Here is a 6,520-nt window from a genome sequence, read left to right as displayed (position 1 = left end):
AAATAAAGTAAAAAGGAGTTTGGAATGAGGCAAGTGTATATTATATGTTGCGTATTAATCTTGGATCTCGTGTCATCATGATACCGGTCCAGCTGTGTCATCCGAATTTAGCCTAATACAGCTTTTGTTGGGGTTGTTGGAGGTGGCTAGCAGTGATGGTTGACATGGTGATCGTCTTTTTTAACTACTCACAACATTTTAATGCTCATTAAATTATATTCAAATGACATAATTTCCGCTTAAATATAATCTATTATCTCTTGAAAAGAAACTGAAATTAATTAAGAGTAATTAATTGTTATTAGCATAAAGCTCGGAAGGTTACTGTGAAGCCCTTAAATTAGTCCCTTGATGATCTTCTTTCGTGAGAAACTTTGGGTGAAGTTTTCTTTAATCCATCTCCCAAACGGAAGGGATGCCGCTCCTATATATTATTATTGCTATAAATGCAATTTTGAGTTTAGATTTCTACACTTGGAAGCAACTCAAAGACAGTTTGGCTGATAGTGGTTAAATTCCAAAGTCAGGTCCAAGTTGGGCAATGATTGAATGGAATCAAAGACTAGAATAGTAAATTAGCAACGAAGGTGGTTCATACTACTTTATTTCAGTATAGTGAATGTTACTACAATTTTATAATTTCTCTGATTCTTCTTTAAAAAAATAATGCAAGGGTCTTTGAGCTTGAATTTGATGGATTTGATCTTGAATGTGCATTTGATTTATTCCTCACGAGTATTTTGATGGCCAACACGAACAATAATTATCCCACAAATAAGTAAATTTGATCTTGAACGCCTTAATATTTGATTTGCCTTCGTTTGTTATATTTGAATATTTGAAACTTGTAGAGAAATGTTTGAGTGCTTGGAGGGTTGCAGCATGTAGAGAAATTTGTAGCGTTTGAGCTCCCTTTGGTTTCTTGTTTGGCCTCTGGTATCTTGTTTGAGTTATGAGGACCCCAGTTTATAGTTGTAATGATCATAAATTCTTTTTGAACATTTATATTAAAGTGTCATGACGATATTTGATTGACTGAAACATGTCACTTGTACACGTGGTGCATTCATTAGCCTTTGATTTGATTATACATGCTATGCTATTTTGGCATGTGGCATAATCATATTTGCTCTTCTATTTGACTTGACATGTCATTTCATTTGACCCGTGACATCAAACTGGGCATCTAGAATAAGATAACATCTTGAGCTTAACAAAATTGACTCATCATTTATAGATAATTACTAAATTGACTAGGCAAATGCATTTGGACCTTTTTATTAAATCCATAATTATTAATTCAGTTATATTAGCCTAAAATATTTATTAGGACCAATATGTCTTGAATTATTTTATGAATGTACATTGAATATATAAACTTTATATGCTTATACGTGGAATTTTAGGAGCATAAAATTAGTGTATAACATTAAAGTTTGAGCTTGCCAAAGATCGCATAAATAATGTCGATTCCAATAGAATTATGTTTTTGTTGCGCTAGTCGTATTGCTTATTACAATTTGAGAAATTAGGAATTAGTAAATTGAAGAATAATTGTTGACTAGAATGGAATAAAGTTGTAACGACCCATTTGGTCGTGATTGCAGTTTTGACTCATTTACCTTTATTGACCCTTCCCCGAGCCCTGTTAGTACGATTTTGACCCGCAGAGATGGGTGGTACGGTTCCCGAGGCAGTCGGGCGAGTTTTATGATGATTTATCTGAAATAGAGCCTTAAAGTGAAAATTATTTGACCAATAGTTGACTTTTGGGCAAACGGACCTTTTTCGAAATTTCGTCGATTCCGTGAGGTCCGGAGGGTTGATTATGACTTGGTGGGGTGGTTAGTTCGGTTATCGAGGAGTTTGGGTGCATTTTGGGTACTTGATTCTAGCCGTTTGGGGGTTGACTGGGTCAATTAGACCTCCGTTGGGAATTCCGAGGCCATGAGTGAGTTCGTAACATATTTTTAAGTGTGTGCGCATATCTAGTTTGTGTTCGGGAGGCCTCGGGTTAATGTCGGGATTATAGACTTTGTGAAAAACCAGAAAATCTGGTTTCTGGTGTTCTTGCCATGACAAGCCCAGTAGCGCCATAGCGGTCCTGCCCGATATGGCGAGTGTCTGCCTTTTAATGAAGTTCCTCCATTGCGGGAAGTCCTACAGCCAGGGCGGGACCGCCATGACAAACCTTTCGATTACCGTGGCGAGATGACGGGATTAATTCTTATTTTAAATCCCTAAGTCCGCATCATTAGTTCCCTACACCTGAGAACCTTATGCTAAGAACAATTAGGGCGATTCTTGAAGAACATCTTGGTGAAGGCATCTTGGGGGTAAGTTCTCATCTCCCTAATCTTGTATTCTTTTTCTACTTAAGCTTCTACGATAGTTCTTGTATGAATTTTGGGAAAAAGGGTCTATAAACCCTAAGTTTGATTTTAAACCCCTCTTAATCAATTTTAGTTAGGTAAATTCTGATTTCTAATACTTAATCAAAGGATTATTAGCTCCTAGGCTTGAATCTTCTTTTTTAAGTACTTAAATCACATCCTAGAAATAAGGGTTCTTACTAGTTTGGGGGGTTTTTGGTTGATTTGTTGAAATTGAGGTACCATTTGGGATTAAAACTTCATATGATTAAGGATATTGACTAATGAGACTTTGGGTAAGGTAACTTCACCCTTAATTTCCCCTTTTTCCCTCGTGACTCGTTAGGGGTATTTTGATTAATTTTTCCTGAATCGATCCTTCTTTCGATTAATTGGTTTATTGTAGTCAGTTGCTTACTTAGCATTACTAATTGTTAGACTACGAGCGATCCGAGGCACTTCGGAAGGGCAAGGCTGAGATTTGACGGTTCGTGGCACCAGCTCGGCATTGAGGTAGGTTACGGCTTACCTTTTGGGTAGACTCCAATTAGTGAAACATATGTAGGAGTTAGATATTGACGGAGAAAGCATGCTGGGGTATGGAGTTAGGAGGGAATTCTAATAAGTTGGTTGTTGTTGATTGTGGCTTGTTGCCCTATTGTTGTGATTAGGCTTGTTGCCTTAATTGCTGTGTTGTGATGCCTGTTGCGTCATTCAACATCGGAGAAAGGAAGGATAATGAGATTAGGCCTGAATCGTGTTGTATAATTATGATAATACACGGTTGAAATCTTGATTATGATTTACTGTTGATGATGATATCATGCATGGCATACGTTCTCATTTCACATGTATATTGATATCAAATTATGACTTGGTACTGATGATGATAAATGAGAAAATAGAGCACTTTGGTGACACAAGACTTAGTTGTGAGGTGTACTTGCTATATTTGAAAGTAAAGGGTGTCATAGACTCTTTATGCTAGTTAAACTGGTTCATTGATTTATTCCATGGTTGAGTATTATGCATTCATTCTCATTTCTCATGCTTACATCTATGTTGATGTTCCAAATTGGGGTTTCTATACATGAACCAAAATTTGAATACTCATCTTGTATATATATATATATATATATATATATATATATATATAGATAAGGTACATCTGATAGGGGGTGAGGATGTGGCCTTTCTTGTGTTATGTATAAGACACATTTGACGGGGGTGAGGATGTGACCTATTATGTATCCGTGATCCGAGCTCTGTTTCGGAGCGGAAGGTATATGGACTTGTGATCCAAGGTATGTTCCAGAGCGAATGGTACATGGATGCCATGGGTCCCCCCGCGGGTCATGACTATTTTGCAAACAATTCCTTTAGCATGTGTGTACAGGTTTGAGATATTTGGCCAGTGCATTGCATTGCACATCATTACATTTCATCCTTCATCATTATATGACTCTTTATTTCTGATTTGGTATGGATTGTTTGCACCATTGTTGTGTCATAGATCTGATTATGAACTGGACCAGATTGTAGATTAGTGACTGGCTAGGTTCAGAACTTGGATTCGTGATTATCGATTTGAGATTATTGAGACTCGACGGGTTTGTGGATTAGAAGCTTCACCTCGGCTTATGACTTGGAAAGTGAGTTTCTGTATGACGTATGTGTGGGTGGAAGTCCTTGATTATTCAGATAATGTGATTTGTAAGTATGCTTGATTGCCTATCTCTCCACTTCTTGATTAATTTCTTCATATATGTGAACTAATTGTTTTCGGCCTATGATGTCTACCAGTACTTGTTGTTTGTACTGATGCTACTTTTGCTATACTCTTCCTTTGAGTGCAGAGTCTGTTACTAATTCCAGTTTCCGTCCTTGAGAGTGATCTAAGTCTACTTGACAAAGATTGCAGGGTGAGTTTGGGCTAGATCTGCAACCCGGAGACCCTTCTTTGTATTTAAATGTCTACTTTGTAATCCTGAGACAGTATTGATATTTTGAGATTTGTACTTTCTATCAGACTTGTATCTATGTAATAGTGGCTCTTGTACTAGTCCAGACCAAATTTTGGGGTTATTATTACTTCTGCACTAATCATTTATATAATTTTAATCTGTTAGCTAAATCATTATTTATTTCCGCAGAATTCTTATAAATGACTAAAATGATTTGGGAATGGTTCGCCTACTTGGGGGGACAGTGTAGGTGCTATCACGATTCACGAATTGGGTCGTGACAAGAGTAAAGCAAAATAACGCATTTAAATAATCTCTCCTACCTAACATGTGAACGTTATGTCTCTAATTATTTTTGTTTGGTTTCCACCCGAGGTCTGGTGTTCACATTGGGGTCGATAAGATTCGGATTCGCGTCGGAAAGTTCAACATTGGGGGATAAGTTTCTCCCTAACAAATGCGACTAGATCTCTACCCGGGAGACTCAAACCGCAGACCTCTAGTTAAGGATGAAGGAGTACTTACTACTCCACCACAATTCTAGTTGGTTTTCTAATTACTACTCCCTCTGTCCCAATTTAAGTGTCTTAGTTTAGCTAGGCACGGAGTTTAAATAATAAAGAGAGACTTTTGGATTTTATGATCCTAAATTAAAGATGTGTTTAATGTACTAAAATATCCTTTGAGTCTTGTGGTTATAAACTTATCATGTTTGATGTTTGAATTATCAACTTACTAAATATAAAAAGAGTATTCTTTTTTGGAAGTTCCAAAAAGAAGTAGACAATAAAATTGTGACGGATGGAGTACTACATAATTTACGACCAACAGTTACGACCAACAGTTATCAGTAAAACCGCACCACTGTATCTCAGTGACTGATCTCTAAATGCTGCTGACTTTATGTATACACAACTATCCTAATACAACTATCCTATCATTACATGTTACCGATTTTACGGAAGGCCAAATATATATCCTGAAGTACTCTTCTTTGTGCCAAAAGGAATCTAAAGAAATAGACTAGCCGTAGAAACTCTTACCAAACAAATAGGAGCAATGTGAATTAGTGGGATTACATAAAGAAAACAAGATTAGGGAGTGTGGAAAATTGACTTTGTCAAGTCAGTAGTACTCTCATTTTCTGCTTTACACGTTGAGTGGGACCTACTAAGCTCCCATACAACCCCTCTGGCCTCTTTCCATCCCAATCTCTCACTCCACATGCCATATTTCTTTTCAAGGTAAATTCTGAATTTAAATTTAAAGGGTGCAACCTTTAATTAGTTCTTATAATCAAATATGTTGTGCTTATTATGATTTCAGAATATACTATTTATACATAAAATTTTAATATTTTACACTCATATACTTATATGCATGTATCATGTAAAATCATCGTGTATACTCTACCTTCCACTTACACTCTATTCGTGATATCACACCAAGTATGTTATTGTTAAAAACATCTAATTCAGTTTAAATATATTATATTAAATATCGTCACCTGTCTGTATCGTTTTCCTTCTTTATTCAGTACTAGTTAGTTCCTTTTTTTTTCTTTCTCCACGCATGCCATCCTTTTCTAAGTTGAATTTTCCCCAAATAAGAGAAAGTGTGCGGTGTGCCCCCGCAGACCCGCTTCCTTTTGTTCTCTCTTTCTTTATGTTTTTCTTATGGAACAAGAAGCAAAAACAAAAGAAACTGAATATTTCATGAGTCAGTATCCTTTGTATTTTTTGTTTTGTCTATGCATGTATTCCATGCCCTAATTTACCTGTTATTCTGAAAAAAATCTCTGCTTTGGGAGGTTTTTTTAATTTAAAGTTTGGGGGAGAGGAGGATTAATCCAGGATATAACGGTTATGTGAGTTCAAGGAAATTTGATATGATGAAATGGACTCACATATTTAGTTTCTTCTTATATGAGCGGAAGCCTGGCAAAAGTAATTAACATTATCTAGAAGACTTTTCGTCCTTTTTCATCTAATTTAGGTACTTTATTTCACACTAGCTATGTGCTTTTATAGGATCTTTTGAATTGAAAATGAACCAAATGCTAGTAATGATGATGTATCGTCCGCATAGTTTGAATTGACTCTAAGTTTAAAAAAATAAAAATCCTTTTTTGTTGCTTCAAACATATCATAACATCCTATCTTTTATGTGGCTATAAAACTATTG

The sequence above is a fragment of the Lycium barbarum genome, chromosome 11 (assembly GCF_019175385.1).
Source record: "Lycium barbarum isolate Lr01 chromosome 11, ASM1917538v2, whole genome shotgun sequence".
Taxonomy (NCBI): domain Eukaryota; kingdom Viridiplantae; phylum Streptophyta; class Magnoliopsida; order Solanales; family Solanaceae; genus Lycium; species Lycium barbarum.
The sequence above is the reverse complement of the archived record's forward strand: the minus strand, read 5'-3'. Positions refer to the sequence as shown.